The sequence below is a fragment of the Mustela putorius genome, unplaced genomic scaffold (assembly GCF_011764305.1).
Source record: "Mustela putorius furo isolate JIRA1106 unplaced genomic scaffold, ASM1176430v1.1 tig00001063_pilon_pilon_pilon, whole genome shotgun sequence".
NCBI lineage: Eukaryota > Metazoa > Chordata > Mammalia > Carnivora > Mustelidae > Mustela > Mustela putorius.
In genome coordinates, this window is record NW_025421556.1 from 3,562,046 (window position 1) to 3,582,647 (window position 20,602).

Sequence of the window (20,602 nt, forward strand, 5' to 3'; positions counted from 1 at the left end):
CAAAAAGCAAAGCTGAATCTGCACCTCTTCAGTGTGGGCTGTATTTAGCAACTTGTTTCTACTGAAGACAATGTATAATGTACAAGATGAGGGCGTAAAAGTCATTGCAGCTTCCTTCTTGCTGTCTCTCAGCTCACTCTCTCTGGGAGAAGCAAGCTGTTACACAGGAGATCGTTCAAGCAATCCTAAGGTCCACATGTTGAGGAACTGGCAGTTTCTGCCAAGAGCCAGAAGGAACTCACATCTTCTGGTAACAGCCATGTGAATCAATCACCCAGGAAGCAGCACCTTCAGTAAGTCCCAATCAAGTCTTCAGATGAAGTCCCAACCTATACCTTGACTGCAACCTCCTGAGAGACCTTGAGACCACCCAGACAGGCTACTCCTGAATTTCTGACTCAGAAACTATGAGATATAATAAATGTTCCCAGCTATTAGTTCTATTGAAGCATAACAAATTATCCTGCAATAAATAATAAACACAAATAATTTAAATTACATGCACTAAGATACTGATTTTTTCTTATACTTCTACTTAATATTAAAACAAAGATTTCCTACCCCCCAACTCATGAAAGCATATTTTCTCCCTTTTAAATAAGATCTGCTTATTCGCAGCATAGGTAGTGCCATACTAGGATTGATAGTACCAAAATGAATTACATTGGTGTTCTGCTGGCGGGCAATGTCAGACCTGCTCTTAGCTCCTATATTCTACCTTTCCTCTAACAGATATTCACTACATACCTACTGCATCAGGAACACTTACTTTTAGAATTTAAATCTGGCTGATTTAAGTGAAGTTTTAGGCAAAGGAAAGGAGAAATCCGCTGAACTTCCAGAAGAGTTTCAACTAAAAGCTTGGATCTATACCCCAGTGACATATTTGCTGGGAGCCAAAAATAACTCAAAAAAAAAAAAAAACAAAGAACAAAAAACAGAGGTGTAACTGGCATATTAGTACTGAGTATACAACATAATGATTTGATATTTGTATAGAGTGCTAAATGATCATCAAAGTAACATCCATCTAGTTAACATCTATCACCATAAATAGTAACAAATTTTTTTCTTAAACTTTTAAGATTTATTGTAGCAACCTTCAAATATATGATATGGGATTATTACCTATAGACACCACAATGTATGTTAATTCCCATGACTGACTTACTTTGTAACTGGAAGTTTGTACCTTTTGCCCCTCTTCACCCATTTTGCCTGCCTCCCACTCCCACCTCTGGCAACAACCTATCTGGTCTCTGTATCTATGAGCTTTTACTGATTCCACATATGAGGTCATAACAGTATTTGTCTTTCTCTGTCTGGCTTATTTCAGTTAGTATAATACCCTTAAGGTCTACCCATATTGTTGCAAATGGCAGGATTTCATTCTTTTTTTCATGGCTGAATAATACTCCATTGTACGTGTATACACACACACTGCTGCAACTTTTTCCTTCCCTAGGACAATCCCTTCTTCTTGTCTTTCTTTCCTTAAAAAATTCTCTCACAGTTCTGGAAATTAAAGGTCCAGAATCAAGGTGTCAATAGAGCCATATTTCCCCCAAAGACTCTAGAAGAGAATCCTTTCTCACGTCTAGCCAGCAAACCTCTGCATTCCCTGACTTTATGCCACATCTTCTTTATTCATTCACCAAACAATAGACACTTAGGTTGCTTCCATACATTGGCCATTATAAATAATGCTACAAAGAATACAGGGGTGTAGTTATCTTTTCAAGTTAGTATTTTTGTTTTCTTCAGATAAACACCCAGAAGTAGAACCGCTGGATCATATGGTAGTTCTAATTTTAATTTTTTGAGGAACCTCCATTCTGTCTCCCACAGTGGCTGCATCAGTTTACAATCTCCTCAAGAGTGCACAGGGTTGGTTGTTTGTTTTCTTTTCATATCCCCACCAACACTTGTTACTTCTTTTCTTGTTGATAAAAGCCGTTCTAACAGATGAGAGTTAATATCTCATTTATTGATTTGCCTGTCTCTGATGATTAATGACACTGAACATCTTTTCATATACCTGCTGCCCATCTGTATGTTGTCTTTAGATTTTATTTACTTATTTGACAGAGAGATCACAAGTAGGCAAGAAAGGCAGGCAGAGAGAGACGGGTGAAGCAGGCTCCCCGCTGAGCATAGAGCCTGTTGTGGGGCTTGATCCTAGGACCTTGAGATCATGACCTGAGCCAAAGGGAAAGGCTTTACCTCCTGAGCCACCCAGGTGCCTCTGTATGTTGTCTTTAGAAAAATGTCTGCTCATATGCTCTGCCCATTTTCTAACTGGATTGGTTTTTTGCTATTAAGTTGCATGATTCCTAATATATTTTGGGTATTAACCCTTTATCACGTATATAATTTGCAACTACTTTCTCTCAGTTAGCAGGCTGCCTATAAATAACTCACTGTCCAGCTACCTTTCCTAGAAATAGATAAGTAAGTTGATAAACAAATATAATTTAATCCAACTATTTGAAAGGCAAAGTCCTGATTACTCTTCCGAGCCCACTGGAAAATCTGTTTTACATTCTCTCATATTTGCCTTTATAAAAATGCCTACAAAATGCCCTAAAAATATTTCTTAAAATTCCTCATATAACAAACTTCTAAAATTACATCATAGTCTGCATTTCCTTTCAGTAAAATATTAGTCATACAAAATTTTGGTTAATTATTATCAAACTTGAGTTATAAATTCAATAATACAAACTTTATGACAAAATGAGTTTATGACAAACTATAACAAGTATTGCCAGAAATCTGTTTTGTATATGATGGAACCAATTACATTTTAACTTAGTTTAAAGATTTTATTTATTTGAGAGAGAGCAAGAACAAGAGAGATCACAAAAGGAGAGGGAGAAGCTGACTCACTGCTGAGCAGAGAGGCCAACACAGGGCTTGACCCCAAGACCCCAAGATCATGACCTGAGCTGAAGGCAGACCCCTAAACTGACTGACCCACTCAGAGGCACCTTAACTTAGTTTACTAACATTATCTCATCTTTCTATTTTTAGCTGCTAAGGCAAAGTAAACATTCCAAGAGATTAATAAAGTATCTACTTTGAATAACAATCTTAGCTTACACTTAAACTATTTCTCATACTTACACATTCTTTTTAATTTTTCTCTAGATTTTTCATATCTTCTAGGCACAAGCACAAAAGGTTGCTTGTACACAGTGGCAACTGCAAAATATTCTACTAAATGTAACTAGCAGATACACAATAATTAAGGACTAAGGTGATATTATTCCTATATATTGCTACAAACAAGAAGACTGAATTGTAGCAAATCAAATAATGTACTATCAGCCACTAGACTTCGAAGTTACAAGCTGACACACAAGAAAACTTCCGGGATATGACTACTAGATTCTGTAAATGAACAACTGTAGAAATGACAATAGATAATTCAGAGAGAAATTTTAAAAGTACAACTTATAAACTTCTGAGATCAAATGGATTTACTATCCCTACTAACACAAGGAGATAATCTAATAAAAGGCTAGTAAGCTTACTTAAATACCAATTTTCGTGACTTTTCTGTCAATTACTGTAAAAGCTTTAATAAACTCAGTACGGATACAGTGAAAATTCCACTAAAAAAAACATAAAATATATGTAATTGGAAACAGACCTTTAGATAATCCAAAATTTTTATATTTAAGTAGATTAAAAAACTGTATTTCCAACTTGTTATGGAAAAGCCTATATCTCATCAAAAATGGTTTTAAAAATTGTTTAAAAATTGTTTTAAGAAGTTTTATGCAAATGAGCACCTAAATGGCTCAGTTAATTAAGGGTCTGCCTTGGGCTCAGGTCTTGATCTCAGGATTCTGGGATGGAGCTTCATGTCGAGCTCCCCACTAAACAGGGAATCTGCTTCTCCCTCTCCTGCTGGCCCCCCACGGTTCTGCACACTCTCATGCTCTCTCATTCTCTCATGTGAGCGCTCTCTTGCTCTCAAATAAATAAAGCTTTAAAAGAAAAAAATAACTGCTACAAAGTGCTATTTTTAAATGAATATCCATAGAGAGAAATTAAATAGGCATATAGCCAACACAGTAGAACAATAAGGACTTTTTATGGTTTACTGCAAATATAACTGGCAAAGGGGAAAAAAAAGATTAAAGTCAAAGACAAATTGAGATGGAAGAATAAAATACCAATACATTTAAAAAAAAAAAAAAAGGATGAAAGCTATTCCTCAAATTTACCTCTCATTTAGATAGGAAGATCTGATTTAAATGTGACCTAAGAAGGGCCCTGCTCAACCCACCCTCCTCTGGGATGCCAAGTCAAATCAGTTCCAAATAAACAGTTTAGAATTATTTCCATGTCAATAAGCCAAGAAACAGAAAAAAAAAAAGTACAGGAAAAAAGAAAAATAGAAAATTCAATGTTGTGCATATTAAATGTAGCAAACTTGACATGATGATAAAAATTCACAAAATATGTCCAAAACAAATTAATATACCTATGATATTTAGACATTTGTATGTGTTTTAACTACAAAAAAAAAAAAAGAGCTTATATGAGTAGGTTTGGAGAAACGAAGAAACAAGCATGGCAAAATGTTGATGCAAGTTGTTGTATAAATGTGGTTTCCTTGTACTCCACAGAAATTTGTTTAGAAATTTTCATGATAAAATCTTTTCAAGTATTTTCCTTTTCTCTGCAATCATTTGCTGAAGAACTATTTTTTAAAAAGTACAAAACTCTTCAGCATGCATTATATAGTTCAATGAATTTCTTCCTATATCATATATCCAAATAACTACCACCTACATCAAGATATAAATCATTACCATCATTTCAGAAGGTTCTCTCTCACCCCTTCCAACTGATTAAACTTCTCTCAAACCATAGGCAACCACTTTCTGGACTTCTACTCTAGATTAGTTTTTCCTGTTTTAAACTACACAAGTGGAATCATACAGTATGAACTCTTTTGTGGTCTGTCTACTTTTGCTCAACACAATGTTTCTGGGATTCATTCATGTTGTTATAAATATTCTTATACACATTTTTTACCTTTCTATGATCTGGAATTACTGGGTCACAGGACATACAGCCATGCTTAACTGTAACAGTTGTTACCAGTTTTCCAAAGTAGTCCTCACTAGCAACATATAGTAGTATCAGTTGCTTTGATCTTTAGCAACCCTTGTTATTGTGAATCTCTAACAGGGGCCATTCTGGTAGGTGTGTGATGATGACATTTCCTTGATGAATAATAACATAGAGCAACTTTACCTGTGTACACTGCCTTTTGTATACCTTCTTTTTGTAAAGAATCTGGTCACTTTTTGGCATGTTCTTAAAAACTGAGCTGTGTGCCTTTTTCTTTTTGACTTGTAATTTATGTGTATTTTCTTGATACAAGTCCTTTACCCGACTTATTTATCCCAACTATACTAACAGTCTGTGGCTTGCCTTTTCCTTTCTTAATGATAGATTGAAAAATAGAATTTTTTTAAAAAGATTCTATTATTTATTCATGAGAAACAGAGAGAGCCAGAGGGAGAAGCAGGCTCCCCACTGAGCAAGGAGCCTGATGCAGGACTCGATCCTAAGACCCCAGGATCACCTGAGTTGAAGGCAGATGCTTAACCATCTGAGCCACCCAGGCAACCGAAAAATAGAAATTCTTAATTGTACAGTCTAATTTATTAATTTTATGTTCTACTTAAGAAATTTTTGCAAAGGTGATATAGATTCATCTAGGTTTTCTCCTACAAGCTTCATAATTTTAGCTTTTACGTTTAGATCTAAGATGAAACGCAAATGAACTTTTGAAGATATAGCATCAAGTATAAATCAAGATTCATTTCATTATCATGTGGGTATCTACTTTATCTAACACAATTTATTAAAAGTAAATGCATTCTCTTCTTAATTTCGTGGCACTCTTGTCATAAACCAAGAACAGTTTATATGAAGGGCTATTTCTAGACACTCATATTCTTCCATTGACCTTTTTATCTACCTTGTTCTAATACACATGGGGTTTTTTTGTTTTTTTAAAAGATTTTATTTATTTATTTGACACACAGAGAGAGATCACAAGTAGTCAGAGAGGCAGGCAGAGGGGGAGTGGAGGGGGAAGCAGGCTCCCTGCTGAGCAGAGAGCCTGATGTAGTGCTCTATCCCAGGACCCTGAGATCATGATCCAAGCCAAAGGCAGAAGCCTAACCCACTGAGCCACCCAGGCACCACAATACACACAGTTTTAATGACTATAGGTTCACAATAAGTCATGACATCTGAGACATTTATATTTTAATATAAATTCTGGAATCCATTTGACCAAAAAAAAAAAAAAAATCTGGAATTTTCAGATTGTATTGAACCCATAGTTCAACATGAGGGAAATTGACATGGTAACAATATTGAGCTTCCTACTACATAAAGATGGAATATTTCTCTATTATTAAAGTATTTTAAGATGTCTCTATGAGCATCTGTGTGGCTCAGTCAATTAAACATCTGACTCTTGATTTTGGCTCTAGTTAAGATTGAAGGGCTGAGAGAGACTGAGCCTGAGTCAGGCTCCATGCTCAGCACAGGGAGTCTACTTGAGATTCTCTCTCCCTCTGCCCTTTCACCCCCACACTCTTTGTCTCTAAAATAAATATTTTAAAAATAAAATAAGATGTTTCTGAGCATTGTTCTATCATTTTTGCCAGAGAAGTTTCCTCAATTTTTATCATATTTATTCTTAAAGATATCACATATTTTGGTTATTTTACTTACTTAATTACTTACTTACTTGGGAGAGAGGACAAAGGGAGAGGGAGAAGCAGACCCCCACTGAGCAAGGGGCCCAATGTCCTGGGATCATGACTTCTGCCAAAGGCAGACACTTAACCAACTGAGCCACTCAGTTGCTACACAATGCTATTCTTTTTTTTTTTTAAATTTTATTTATTCATTTGACAGAAAGAGATCACAAGTAGGCAGAGAGGCAGGCAGAGAGAGAGGAAGGGAAGCAGGCTCCCCACCGAGCAGAGAGCCCGACGCGGGGCTCGATCCCAGGACCCTGGGATCATGACCTGAGCTGAAGGCAGAGGCCTAACCCACTGAGCCACCCAGGTGCCCCTACATAATGCTATTCTAAAGATACTTTTCTAATTTTATTTTACACATTTTTGTTGCTAATATACACCTTAAAATTCATTTTTGCATACTGGCCTTGTATAACATATATAACAATGTAACAGTGAATAGAAGAAAAGATATTAGACATGAAACAAGACTTTTCATTGAGTATGCTGTTAACTGTACGTTTTCTGTTACTCTTTAAGAAAAAAAAGATTTGAGAGAGCGAGAGTGCACACGCATGAACAGGGAGGGGAGAGACAGAGGGAGAGGGAGAAGCAGACTCCCCACTAAGTAGGGAGCCTGACATGGAGCTCCATCCCAGGACCCTGAGATCATGACCTGAGCAGAAGGCAGATGTTTAACTAACTGAGCTACCCAGGTGTTGCCATTTTCTGATTATCTTGAGGAAATAAAGGATATTTTCTTCATTTGCTAAAGATGATGAGGATTTATATCATGAATGGATGTTGAACTTTGTCAAATTATTTCTCTTTATCTGCAGAAATGATCCTATTGTTTCTCTATATTGTTCTGTTAAAGAGATGAACTACACTGATTAACTTTAAAAACATTAAACCAACCTTGCATTCCTGGAACAAATTTCTGATCTATATTACCCTTTCTATATATTACTGGATTATCTCAGTATCTATGTTCATGATAAATACTAGCCTATATTTTTCCCCTTTTTCATGCTTTTGTTAGCTTTTCCTATCAAGATTACACTAAAATCATAAAATATTGTGGGTGATGTTTATACTTTTTTTCAGAAGAATTTGTGTAAAAGTGGCAATGTATCTTACTTAAATGTTTACAATTTACCAGTGAAGCCACCTGGGCCTGGGGTTTTATAGAAAAGTTTTCAAAAAGTCAACTTGTTTAATAGACATTAGTCAACTCATTTTCCATTTCCCATGTCAGTTTTGATAAGTTATATTTTTCAGAGATTATCATCTTTCATTCAACTTATCAAATATTAAAATAAAGCTGCTCATAATTTCTTCTTATTAATAATTTACTATCCAAAAGGTCTCTATTAATGCCTTTTACATTCCTGGTATTGGTAACTTATGTCTTTTCCCATTTTTTCCTTCATCAGTTCATTACACATTTATTGTTTTTAAAAAGTCCTCTCAACAAACTGACTATAAAACATTTGTAGCTCCTTAATTTCTACTTTTCTATATACTATTTCCATCTTTCTAGTTTCTTTGGGTTTGATTTGCTGTTTCCTTCAGTTGCAAGCTTAAAGTAGTAATTTTTAACCTTTTTTCTTTACTAATATATGCACAGAAAGCTACAGAGTTCTCGTAAAGTACTGCTTCAGTTTCATTCCATAAGTTCTGATAGAACATCTTTTTTCTTAAAGATTTTATTTATTTATTTGACAGACAGAGATCATGAGTAGGCAGAGAGGCAGGCAGAGAGAGAGGAGAAGCAGGCTCCCCGCTGAGCAGAGAGCCCGATGTGGGGCTCGATCCCAGAACCCTGAGATCATGAGCTGAGCCGAAGGCAGAGGCTTTAACCCACTGAGCCACCCAGGCGCCCCCCTGATAGAACATTTTTGTTGTTTTTCAGACTTAAATGTTTTCTAATTTTTATTGTGATTTTGTTTTTGATTAATGCAGTATTCAGAAAGGTCTTGCTTAACTTTCAAACATCTGGAGCTTTCTGGTTATTTTTCCGTTACTGAACCGTAATTAATTCCTCAATGATCAGAAAACATACACTATGTAATGTCAATCTGAAATGTGATAATTCTTTAAGAATTACTTTGTCAAATGTCAGAAGTGCACTTAAAAAAAAAGTATGGTCTTCAGTTGTTAGATATGATGTTCTATCAATGTCAATTATGTCAAAGTGATTATTCAATTGTATTCCTTTACTGATATTTTTGGAACTGTACTATCAGTGACTTTACATGTATATTCAAAATCTCAGCTATGAATACATATACATCTTTCCTGTTATTTATGCTAACTTCTACATTCAAAAGCTGTATTATTAGGTGAACGCACAGTTAGAATTATTATGTCTTCTTAATGAATTGACCCACTTATAATACAATCCTCAATTTCTTATAATACATCTTGCCCTATATCTATTTTGTACAGGATTATTAGAGCCACATCAGCTTTCCTTTGGTGTTTGCAGACAATACTCAATTCTTTTTTACTTTCATCTTATTTGTACTTTTGCATTTAAAGTGTTTTTTATAAGCAGAATATAGGTGGGTCTTATTTATAAGGCCTAACAATACATGTATTGCTACTGAAGTGCACAGTCCATTTACATTTAATGTAATTATTAATATATTTGAGTTTAAGTATCATCTTTCTCATTTGTTCTTTGTTCCTTTATCCTTCTTTTCTTGACTTTGGTACCGGTCAAAAAAAATTTTTTTTTGTAACTATTCCATTTTACTTCACCTATTAGCTTGTTTAATGTACCTTTTGGTACCAATCTTTAAATGGTTCCCCTTGAAATTACAAAATGCATCCTTCCTATACATTGAATGTTATTTCCTAGCGGATCAGGATAATTTACCTTCCCTAAAGAGTGTTTTACGTTTTCTCATCTCAGGTAATTATATTGCAAGTAAAGACAAAGTGTGGGTTGAATTAGAGTACAAAATCTCTGAGAACTGCACAAACATAGAAAGTTGGCACCCACTCAAAGGCTCCTATCCAGGGATGCTGAAAAAATTGGGAAGTAGGCTGAAGACTAAGAAGGTATCTTTCAGAGGGGAAGGAAGATACTGCCTTCCAACGAAGAAAAGAATGAAGTCCTACCTGGGCCTTTCACCCATATGGGGGGAAAAAAACCTTACACCAGTGACAGAAGGACACCAATCACTGTTCTCCATTGTGGTTAGGGGAGAAGTAGAAGAAAGAAAAAATTCTTCTGGAATAGAGCTAGGAAACAGATCAAGGATTTCAAGAGATGGAAATACAACTGCAAGAAATAAAAGACATATTAATAGCGATACCCCCCCCCCAAAAATTGTATGGGCTCATCAAATGACCAGGAGGAAGTAAAAATGCACTTCAAGAGGGGTTATGAAAAATTACCCAAACTGAAATACAAAGTAATTTTTAAAAAAGGAGAAAAAAAAAGTGTGGGGAAGACACAAACAGAGCCTCCAAGAATTGTAGGACTTTATCAAAAACTACCAGCTATGCAATGGAAGTCTCACAAGAAGAGAGAGTAAGTGGTGCAGAAGAACTAAGTAGAAGAGAAAATCTAGAGAAATTTCCAAATATGATTTAAGAGATCAAACCTTAAATCTAAAAAAAGCTCAGCAACCACTCACAAAAAGCCCTACAAAAAGAAAGCATGCACACCTCAATACAAATCATTTTCAACCTGCAATAAAAACCCAACAATAAAGGAAACATTTTGATGCAGAGGAATGAAGAATTACAACCGACTTTTCATCAGAAACTATGCAATCAAGAAAAGATTATATACAGCATCTTTAATGTAAGAAATACTGTGAACAAAGAATTCTATACCTAGCAAAGTACTCTGCAAAAAAAAAAAAAAGAAAAAGAAAGAGTACATTTTAGCCAACCCAAAAGATGTTGTTACCAATAGACTGAAACTACAGAAAAAGTAGAAAACAGATATTTGATTCTACAAAGAAATGTGGAACTCTAAATTATCTGCACTTAATGTGAAGATAAATGTAAAACATATTTTTGCCTTACTTTTTAATTATTTCAAAACAAAAGTGTGTGAAGTAGCACTCACTGATTTTTTCTGAGATGATGGAAACCTTCGTAGGTGGTTCAATCTCAAAGCTAAAACCTACAGGTGGCTACTAAGCACTTACAAAATGGCTAGTACACAGAGAAAATTAATTTAAACTTAATATTAACTATTTTAAATTCAAATTAAATAGTCACACTGGCTAGTGACATAATGGACAAAGCAGGTCTAAAGCAATCATAGTAGCAAGCTATTATGAGCTTATGGCACATGAAAAATAAAATATATGACAATAATAATGCAAAAAATAGTTAAGAAGAAGTTGACAATATACTGCTGAGGAGCTCTAAAACTATAAAGTTGTATAATATTGCCTGAATATAGAGTAGAATTAAAGATGTATAATATAAATCATAAAGAAACCAGTATAAAATTTTTAAAGAGACAAAATAAGTGTAAGTAGCAAGCTAATAATGAAGATAAAAATATATAACATTCAGCAGATAGATTAACTAAAAAACAACTACTAAGATAGTAGATTTATACCTAATCACATTAATAATTACATTAAATATAAACAATCTGAACAACCTAATTAAAAAGCCAGACTGGTCAGGATGGATCAAAAAAAAGTTGGTTGTCAAAACCAAAACTACTTTAAATATAAAGGCATAGATGTAAAGTAAAAGGATTTATCATGCAAACACTAACCAAAAGATAGACTGGTGATATCAAATAACAGATAAAACAGACTGCAGAAGAAGGAATACAGTCAGAAATAAGAAGGCATATTATATAAAGGGGTCAATTTACTAAGAAAACATAAGAATCCTAAATATATATGCACATAACAAAAGCGGTTCAAAATTCATGAAGCAAAAATTGTTAGAAAAGGAAAAATAGACAAATCCACAATTACACTTGGAGACTTCAACACTTCTTGCAATGATCAACAAAACAAGTAAACAAAACCTTAGTAAGGAAACATAAAACCTAATAAGGACCATCAGTCAACTTGACCTGACAATTACAGAATACTTAATGTAAAATATATAATATGCAATACAGAACTTATAGAATACTCCACTCAAAAGCAGCAAAATGCACATTATTTTGAAATACATATGGAACATTACAAACATTTACATATTCTGGGCCATAAAACAAACTTCAAAGAACTTAAAGAAATTATAGGAAGTATGTTATCTGCCTCAAAAAAATTAAATAAAAAAATCAATTACAAAAAGCTTTAAGCAAAATCACCAAGTATTTGGAAATTAAACAATATACTTCCAAACAATCTTGGGTCAAAGTGAAAGTCACATAAGAATTTAGAAAATACTTATGTATTTGGATGGCTCAGTCAGTTAAGCATCTGCCTTCAGCTCACATCATGATCCTGGGGTCTTGGGATCCAGCCCTGTATCAGGCTTCCTGCTCCACAGCGAGCCTGCTTCTCCCTCTCCCTCTATCTGCTGCTCCCCCTACTTGTGCTCTCTCTCTGTGTCAAATAAATAAATAAATCTTTTCTTTTTTAATAAATAAAATCTAAAAAAAAAAAAAAAACTTAGAAAATACCAACCTAAGAAAATTTGTGTGTCTATCTTGGAAAATACCAACCTAAGAAAATTTGTGTGGCTATCTAAAGCACTGTTAGAAGGAAAAGGTCTCAAATCAATGGTCCAAGCTTATACCTTACAGAATTCTAACAGAATGGATTTAAACCCAAAAGCATACAAAAATAAATAGTAAAGACCAGAAATCAATGAAACTGAAAAGTTGTTGTTGTTTTTTTTTTAAATGCAATAAAACAAAAAAAATGGATCTTTGGTAAAATTGATAAACCTCGACACAAACTAATAAAGACAAGAGAGGACACATGGCCAACATAAAGAATAAATGAAAAGACATCACTACAGTAACTACAGACACTAAAAGGATTAAAAAAAAAAAAAAACTCTATGGAGATGAATAGATGAAAGACAAACTCCTTCAAAGACAAAAGCCACTAACACTCACATAGTGATAAAAGTAATTCACTAGTCAAAAACCAAAAGCTTTCAAGCAGATAACCCTAATCATCTTACAACTATTTAAGTAATTGAATTAATACTTTAAAACCTTTCAAAAAGAAAACTCTGGGCCCAGATGGGTTAGCCTGCAAACTCTAACTAAGCCTTATGAAACAAATAACCACTCATCTGAAATTTTTCAGAAAATGTTAAGAAACACTTTAAAACTCTGTAAGACCAGCATGATCCTAATAAATTAAAAAAAAAAAAATCACATGAAAAAGCAACCTTCCTGAACATAAATACAAAAAAGTACTCAACAAACTGAGCAAATCAAATCCACAAATTTATGAATATGATAATACATTATGGCCATATGAGATTTATCTAAAGAATGCAAAGTTGATTTAACATCTGAAAATAAAGCAATGTAATCCAACTTATTAACAGACCAAAGAAGATAAGCCATATGATCATCTCAATAAATATGATAAAATTCAATGTCCACTTCATAAAAATTCCCAACATTAAGGAATGGAATGACAACATCTTTAACTTGGTAAAAGGCCTAGTATACTTAACATGGTAATATATACAAAATAATACTTAATATATAATAATAACTTGATGAAATAACTAATCATGAAAGACTGAAACCACTAAGTCACTTCTAAAAAATTTTATGGAAAAGCAAAGAAACTAGAATAGCAAGAATGAGTTTGAAAAACAGTAAGTCAGTTAGAGAAAGACAAATACCACATGATCTCACTTCTATGTGGAATTTAAGAAATAAAACAAACAAGCAAAGGGACCAAAAAAAAAAAAAAGAGAGAGAGCAAACCAAGAAACTCTTAAATATAGACAACAAACTGATGGCTACCAGAAGAGAGGTGGGGAGGGGATGGGTTAAATAGGTGATGGGGATTAATGAGTACACTTGTGATGAGCACCAGTGATGTATGTAAGTGTCAAATCACAGTACTGTATACCTGAAACTAATTATTACACCATATGTTAACTAACTAGAATTCAAATAAAAAACTTCAAAACAAAAAAAGTAAATACTCCCCCCTCCCCCAAAAAAGAGCAAAGTTCAAGGACTTGCACTACCTGATTTCAAGACTTATTATAAAGCAACAACATAATCATGACAATGTATGTATTGGCAAAATGATATGTAGAAAGATCAAGGGGTTAGTCCACAAATAGACTCCTTTGTATTTGGTCAATTGATTTTTGACTAAGTTGATTCAGTAAGGAAAGAAAAGTGTTCTTAACAAATGGTGCTGGAACTGAGAAAATGAGCCTTAACTCTTCTCACACCATATACAAAAATTAACCCAAAATGCATGATATACCTTGTCATAAAAGCCAAAACTATAAAGCTTGTAGAAGAAAACATTAAGAGGAGAGCTGCATAACTTTGCATTGACCAAATTTAGAACACAAACACAAACCATCAAAGGAGGGCTGATGAACCGAATTTTTTTTTTCAAGATTTATTTTATTTGAGAGAGAGACAGAAAGAGGAGCCCAAGTTGTAGGGTGAGAGGAAGAGGGAGAGAGAGAATCTCCAGCAGACTCTCAGCTGAATGTAGAACCTGTGAGGGGCTGGATCACATGACCATGAGATATCAACCTGAACTGAAACTCAAGAGCTGGGCGCTTATGAATGTAATCAAAATGAAAAGATCCTCTAATTTGAAAAGTTAGGAAACACAAAAAGGTAAGCCTCAGACTGCATTGTGTACATACAAGTCTGTGTACACAAAAATATATAAAGAATTCCTAAAACTCAATGAAACAAAAAACTTAATGTTTAAAAATGGGCAAAAGATTTGAACAGATACTTCACAAAGGAAGACATACGAACAACCAAGAGCAAATTTTCAGTGTCATTAATCATCAGATAAATGCAAATTAAAATTACAGCGTGATACTACTACATACTCATTGGAGGGCTAAAATTAAAAAGACTGAAATAACCGAATGTTGATGAGGGTATAGAGCAACTAGAACTGTAAAATAGGAAACAGTGTGGCAGGTTTTTATATTTAAACATTCATTTCCATACAGTGCAACAAATGCATTTCTAGGTATTTGCCCAAGAGAAACAAAAATCTGTCTTCAAACCAAACGTCATAAATGAATGTTCATAGCAGCTTTACAATAGAGGCCCTAAAATGGAAACAGTCTATATATCTATAAATAGGGTGAAATGGTCAACAAATTGCACTAAATCAACACCACAGACTACTACTCAAAATTAAAAAGTTATGAATCAGTTAAACACACAAAAGCATGCATGTATGATTCTCAAAAACATCATGCTGAGAGAAGAAAAGCTAAATGCAAAAGAGTACATATCATGTAATTCCATGTACATGAAATTCTAGAACAAATGAAACCAAATTATAGTGAGAGAGAGAGAGAGGGGACAATGATTTCATGGGGCTGAGGGATATAAATGTCACTTACTGTACATGGCATAGGGAACTTTTGGGAATGACAGATATTCTTGACTGAGGTAATGAAAACATTCTACTCTTGAATGTGGTGGTCGTACTAGGATGTACGTATCTGTCAAAAGATACTGAATTGTGTATTTTAAATACACACATTTTATTGTATCTAAATTATCCTCTATAAAGTTGAGTCTTTAAAATGGAGCTCTTTGGGAAAATATTAACCAGGGAATATTGGTGATGTCCTTATATAATCACTAAAAAATCAAAAACATCAATAAAATTCAACATCCACTGATAGTTTTTAAAAATGTCATCAGAAATAAAAGAGAACAAAAATCATTTTGGAAAGCCAAGAACAGAAAATATTTTAGTATTCTCCATTTACCAGGAAGTTTCAGAAAACATCATACCTGATGCTGAAACATCAGAAGCATTCTCTCAAAGTCAGAAACAACAAATTTTTAGCTATCACTGCTATTCTTCAAAATTATATAGGAAGTATACTAGCCAAAGCAATGAGGAAAACACTTAAGTTATAAAATATGAAAAGTAAGCAAGAAAGCTGTGAATACTTTCAGATAATTATCAGCTCAAGTGAGCAGATACATGATAAACAGAAAAAATCCAAAAGTTTTCCTATAACCAGAAAGAGAGAGAGAGAAAATATCACTGAAAGTTTCCATCCACTAGAGGAAATCAAAAGATAGCTAGGAATACTAGGAAGGAATGCCATTCATATGGGGGGGGGGGGACAAGTGATAAAACTCTACCCAATAATATAAAGCAAGATGTGAATAAAAGCGAAAGACATACCATATATGCATACAGAAATGAGGGGAGAGACTCAGTATCATACAGGTCAGTTCGCCCCCAATTAATCTAAAATTTCAATGTAACATCACTCAAAAAACCAAAGGATTTTTTTTTAAACTTCTAAGTTGAGTCTAAAGTTTATCTGGAGAATGTGTAACAGTCAAGAATAATTCTGAAAAGAGGGAGAAATGGTTATCAAAATTTAAAACATGCATAACATTTAACCCAGCAATTCCATTTGCAGGAATCCATGCTCCAGAAATAATCAGAGGAAGTTTTCCTAATAGTCGACTTTTAAAATAAAGGTAGGACTACAAGGGGGAAGTGAGAGCTGCACTTTTCACCTTACATTCCTCCAATTTTTTAAAAAATTTTTTAAGATTTAAAGTTTGTAATTAAAACTAATCAAATTTAATGTTGACTTCAAATAAAGCATTATTCGTGGTAACAAAAAGAAACTAATTAAATGTCTTTCAATAGGTTAAATAATTATAGCTCTCATTCAAACTAATGAAATCCTACTTAACCTTTATAAAGTATCAGAGAGACCTATACATAATAAATAATGATGTGCAAGACATACAAACAAGAGAAAGAAACAAGTGATATACCAATGTGTTCGGTATTCCTCCGTGCCCCCTCCCCCACAAAATCCAACTTCATATATGTGCTTAAAAACGCATTTATAAAGATGCTCAGTAAATGGTTAACTTTACACACCGAATTAAGACTGGAGGATGAGAAATGTTCACATTTTACCTAATAGTCCTTTTTCCATATTGTTCCAATTTTTCCATCACGCCTGCATGTCTGTGTTTAATTTTCAAAACTTAAACTTACTTCATATAAAAATGACATGAATTCTAGGAGACAAAAAACTCTCAAAAAAAAAAAAAAACCCCAGTTAAAACGTTTATTTGTTATCTTCGTATTTATTTACATACTCTTCAAAGGATCTGTAGTGTTCAGCACAGGTGACTGCCATTTTAAGGAAGTTTAACTGACCAAATAGATCATGATAAAAATAAGAATACAGTAAGCCTTTTTTTTTTTTTTATCGTAAACTTCACAGAACCACCAGACTCAAAGCAGCGTCCATCCACACGCAAAAATTTTTTATGCTCGGAGAGGGAAATCTCCTAAATAGATGATTCCTCCTCCTTGCACAAAAGGGTATTTACCTCCTCCTTTTTTCTTTTTCAACTTGGTCTGGGCGACTTTCAACTCACCATTTTGAATCTGCGCAAAATGTTTAACAGGCAGTCAGTCTGAGGGAGGCCGAACCTGAAGGCAGATGGACTGGAGTGCTCTGACCTGACATCGCTACCTGGCCCCAGCACTGATGGAATGGTGCTAAGATCGGGAGAACGACTGCTATGGTTTGAACTGGGTGTCCGCGTGCCCGAGGTTCGGTGACAATCGGAAAAAAAAAATGCAAATAAGGCCAAGAGAGCGGCCGCAGCGGAAGGTTTCTCGGGGGACGGGGGCTGCAGGCCTGTGGCGTAAGACGGCTCCGCTCTATGCGGGATGACTGGAAATGGGCTAAGAAGGCGGCTGGGAGGGCTTTGGTGGGGGCACACTCATACAGCCGCCAGTGTCGGGAGAAAGGCAGCGGGGTCCTTGGCCACGGCACCAAGGACAGCAGAAGAGGCAGCGGGGAACAGCGGCCGGTGGAGACCCCCAGATCAATCGATGCCATTCGCTGGGGGGTGCGGGCCCGGCGGCCACGGACTCGAGCGCGGCCTCAGGTCCGGGTTGGACCGGGCCCAGGACGCGAAGAAGGCCTTCTCACAGCCATCAACCCCACCCACCATGGCCGGCGCAGCGGGCAGGGACAGGCCCTGCTCCTTCTCGAGGAGAGAAATTAAAGAAATGGAGGGGGGGAAGGCAGCAATTTCCTCGCCCCGACCCTCACATTCCTGACATCAGAACCAGCTAGATTAAAAAAAAAAAAAAAAAAATCCCCTCACCGAACCGTGCAGCGGCTCCGGAGCGAGAACAGCGCTCGATCCTCCAGCCGCCACCACCGCCTTCTTCTCCGCCTCCGACTCCTCCCCCGCCGAACGCGCAGCGACAGGCGGCAGCGGCGGCGGCGGCGGCGGCGGCGGCGGCGGCGGCGGCGGAAGCAGAGGCGGCGGCCGCGGCGCGTCCCGCCCCTAGCGCCGCGGTAGAGGCGAAGGAGGAGGACAGGCAAGCCCCGCCCTCGAACAATACCGACCAATAGACTCAAAGGACCTCTGCGGGAAAAATCCACCTATCCAATCGGAACCCAAGGAGGGGGCTTACGTCAATGGTTGGGACGTGGCAGAAAAAGGGAAATATACTTGGACTGGGTCTACTCTCCGGACCCCCTTCTGACTCAGAAGGATTCCACCGATTGGCCGAAGAGCGGAAGGATGAAGCTACACTCCCCCCAACCGGGTCCCCGTCTGGGCCCCCCTCCTTTCCCCGCAGCACTGCGACGTTCGGGGAGGGGGCGGGGCATCGTGCTGGGGCTGGGACCGGCACGGCCTTTTGTGGTTTGGGCTGGGAGAAAAGGCGGGGTCTCAGGGAAAGGGAAAGGGGTGTGGAGAACTAAGGAAAAGGCTGGCGCAGCTAGACTTTTTCAGAAATCCCAAAGCAACAACCAAAATGGAGGCATTTAAATCAGTCCTAACTGGGCTGGAAACCCGAGTAACAAGGTTGTCTCCTGGCATAAGATTCAATCCGTTGCAGTTCAGATTGGGTGGGACAAGAGAAAATAGAACGGCACTTTTCCCCACCCTGACTCTGAACACTATCTAGTGCCTTTTCCCCTCCCACGCTGCAGTAAGACCCTTGCATCCTCATTTCTCATTCTCTTGGCGCGGGGGCTGGGGGATGTGTGTGGTTCCTCTCTAGAGCCTTGGCCTGACCAGAGCCTTCCAGTTTGCATCTAGAGACTAATCCGCAGTCAAGCCGAGAAGTAACAGCTCCCATCACATGCAACCAAAATAAATACAACAGCTGTAGTCCCTAGACATCTTGCTTAATTTAAACAGGGGTAACAGTTTACTTAATCATGTCAGTGATGCTAAATTGTTTCTTCGTCCCACACATGTCCTTTTTTTTTTTTTTTCATCCTGAACATGTCTGCTTCTCTGATTACAGTCCTGCTCTCCTCCCACCTTATTCCCCAACCCCCTCAACTCTTTCCACTTAACACGCCCAGTGCCCAGGATATATTTATCGCGTCCCTCCCCCAAGAATTAAGCGTCCCACTTCTTGTGCTGTCCCTGGCAACTGCAAAATCTGCTAGTGAACTGAGACTTTACTTTTTTTTTTTTTCCTGTAGATTGGAGCAATTTATCCAAAATTTACTATGGGAATTTCAGTTACAAGAATTTGCTATAGACATTTGTGAAATCAAATCTCAGTCTCAGCCCACCCTTGTAGTACATGTCTTACCAAGGAATCGTTTCTCACTTGATGTTTCTCTGCTTTACACATGTTGCTCTAGAAGCTGTGGCTCTTTTCCATCCAAGTCTCTCCCTCTTTGAAAGATAATTCATACTTTAATCACACTTCTCTAATCTCCCTTTGGGATGTTGCGTATTGATTCAATTGGATATACTGAAAAGTTTGTTAGGGCAGGGTTTCTCAAATTTCAATCTTTTTCATACCATATCTCTGTGTGTATACTACTAACAGTATTGCTTACTATGTTCTTTAAATAAATGTATTTTTTCTTTCAATATCTTTAAGTGGGAAACTTTATAAAAAGACTATGATGGAAAATCTCCATCATCTATCCTAGGTTGAAAGCAATGGTAAGAAAAGTAAACAAAACCATTTCTTCTTCTTCTTCTTTTTTTTTTTAAGATTGTATTTATTTATTTGACAGCACAAGTAGGCAGAGAGGCAGGCAGAGACAGATGAGGAAGCAAGCTCCCCACTGAGCAGAGAGCCAGATGTGGGGCTCCATCCCAGACCTGAGCCAAAGGCAGAGGCTTTAACCCACTGAGCCACCCAGACGCCCCTGACAAAACCATTTTTAACGTTATAGCTAGAAACAATTGCCTACTAATGTCTCAGCCTAACCTCTGAGCCTGTTAAAAGGGGAGGTTACCAAGCATTAGACACATTAAAGATCAAGCATGCAAATGGTGTTTTTATTGATGTAATCAAAGGATAGAAAATTAGAGCTAAAATAGGAATCACTTTCTCACTATGTGAGTCACTTTTTAAAATCCTGCATGCATGCCCCAAGTGAAGTCATCCAAGGCACCAGAAATGATCTATGTTACTCTTTGGGAAACACTGCTGCGGAGGCCTAAAGCATGCATTCTAAAATCAAACAGACCATATTCTTTATAATAATTCCTGAATTTGTAGCTTTGTGCCTCTGAGCAATCTATTTACCCCGCTGGCCTTGATTTCCAACTTAAATATGGAAAAAGTGATAATGTCTACTCATGAGTCTTTGAGTAGATTAAAAAACCTAATAAAGGTAAAGCA

General features: G+C 36.4%; 1 protein-coding gene across 4 annotated transcripts in view; it reads right to left on the bottom strand.

Annotated features, from left to right (window-relative positions):
• Positions 1-18,242, bottom strand: part of PJA2 (praja ring finger ubiquitin ligase 2) — a 71,351-nt gene extending 53,109 nt beyond the window's left edge. For 2 of the 4 annotated variants that reach the window (XM_045087156.1, XM_045087154.1), the window contains exon 1: positions 18,097-18,242. The gene's annotated coding sequence lies outside the window, so the exon portion shown is untranslated. Of the gene's footprint in view, positions 1-17,355; positions 17,482-18,096 lie in introns of those variants that run through there. The other 2 variants (XM_045087155.1, XM_004761304.3) reach the window with 2 other exon arrangements.
• Between the last annotated feature and the right edge of the window lie 2,360 nt (positions 18,243-20,602).